The sequence below is a fragment of the Phocoena phocoena genome, chromosome 15 (assembly GCF_963924675.1).
Source record: "Phocoena phocoena chromosome 15, mPhoPho1.1, whole genome shotgun sequence".
Classification (NCBI taxonomy): domain Eukaryota; kingdom Metazoa; phylum Chordata; class Mammalia; order Artiodactyla; family Phocoenidae; genus Phocoena; species Phocoena phocoena.
This window is the reverse complement of record NC_089233.1, coordinates 30,805,784-30,807,221: the sequence shown is the minus strand read 5'-3', so window position 1 is coordinate 30,807,221 and position 1,438 is coordinate 30,805,784. Positions and strand designations below refer to the sequence as shown.

The following is a 1,438-nucleotide window of genomic DNA, read 5'->3' as shown; positions in this document are numbered from 1 at the left end:
GAAAATGTCCAAAATTGGCCATGGTGGTGGCTGCACAGCTCTCTAAATACACTACAAACACCTGAATTAATTATACACGTAGGAGAGTTGTATAGTATGTGAATTCTATCTCACTAAAGCTGTTGTTACTTCAACAAAACAAAACGAAACACTAATGGGTTGAGGGATCGGCGGGAGAAGCCGTTACGGGAACCAGAGCTACAGGATTCCCAGATTAAGCCTGATCAAGATGGCAACCTCCCAAAAGCACAGAGACTTCATGGCAGAGCCCATGGGGGAAAAGCCAGCCGGAAGCCTGGCCAGGATTGGCGAAGTCCTGGGCAAGAAGCTGGAGGAAAGGGACTTTGACAAGGCCTATGTGGTCCTTGGTCAGTTTCTGGTGCTAAAGAAAGATGAAGATCTTTTCCGGGAATGGCTGAAGGACACGTGCGGCGCCAACGCCAAGCAGTCGCGGGATTGCTTCGGTTGCCTTCGAGAGTGGTGCGACGTGTTCTTGTGATGCTCTCTGGGGAGCCCCGACCCCGAGCCCCAGCACTAAGTCTCCAGAGTTTGCAGCCAAGTGAGGACTCCTCCCCCATCCTCTACAAAGGAAAAGATTGCTGTTGTCATGCGCAGCTCCCATGTACTCCAGGGTCTTTGGGGAGTTCTCTCCCCTCACCTTTCAACGTTTTTGGAATTCTTTCCCTTGCATGCATCTCCCTTCGCCTTTCCCTGCCAGTTTTGTGACTGCAGTTACCAGCTTTTCTGAGTGATTCCTGGCCTTGTCCTCACCTGCCCCCTGCTCCCACCTCGGGTCTGTTTTACTCCATTTGGTCCTCTTTCTGGCACAACAGTCACTGTCCTTGTAAAGTTTTTTTAAATCAATAAAGTCAGTGGCCTTCCAAATAAAAAAAAAACAAAACACTAAAACAGATTCCCACTCTGGCAGCCTCAGCCCCGCTCCATAGGAGGTCTTAAGAGTCACACCAAGTTGCCCTCACCCAGGCAGGCCTGTCAATATTTCAAAACCCACATCCAAGAAATTCCTAAATTAATACTCTGCCACTGAACTAATACAAATAGCCATTGTTTTGCCTGATCCACTCCATGCCAGCTACTTTCCTTATTTTAACTCCACTTTTTACACCAGCCGGGTAGGATGTATTCTACGCTCCCATATTTTCTGAGCGGGTTGTGTTCCTGAAGACTTGGCGACATTTAAAGCTAATCATTCAATGGCTTCCCTGGTGGCACAGTGGTTAAGAATTCGCTTGCCAGTGCAGGGGACACAGGTCTGAGCCCTGGCCCAGGAAGATCCCACATGCCGCGGAGCAGCTAAGCGCATGCGCCACAACTACTGAGCCTGCGCTCTAGAGCCCGCGAGCCACAACTACTGAGCCTGTGTGCCACAACTACTGAAGCCCACAAGCCTAGAGCCCATGCAACAAGAGAAGCCATT

At 49.9% G+C, this 1,438-nt stretch overlaps 1 pseudogene across 1 annotated transcript; it reads left to right on the top strand.

Annotated features, from left to right (window-relative positions):
• The first annotated feature begins 209 nt into the window (after nt 1–209).
• On the top strand, nt 210–881 carry LOC136135127 (barrier-to-autointegration factor pseudogene; annotated as a pseudogene). Its single transcript, XR_010656591.1, has one exon. The product of XR_010656591.1 is annotated as a barrier-to-autointegration factor pseudogene (transcript).
• Nucleotides 882–1,438: the final 557 nt, after the last annotated feature.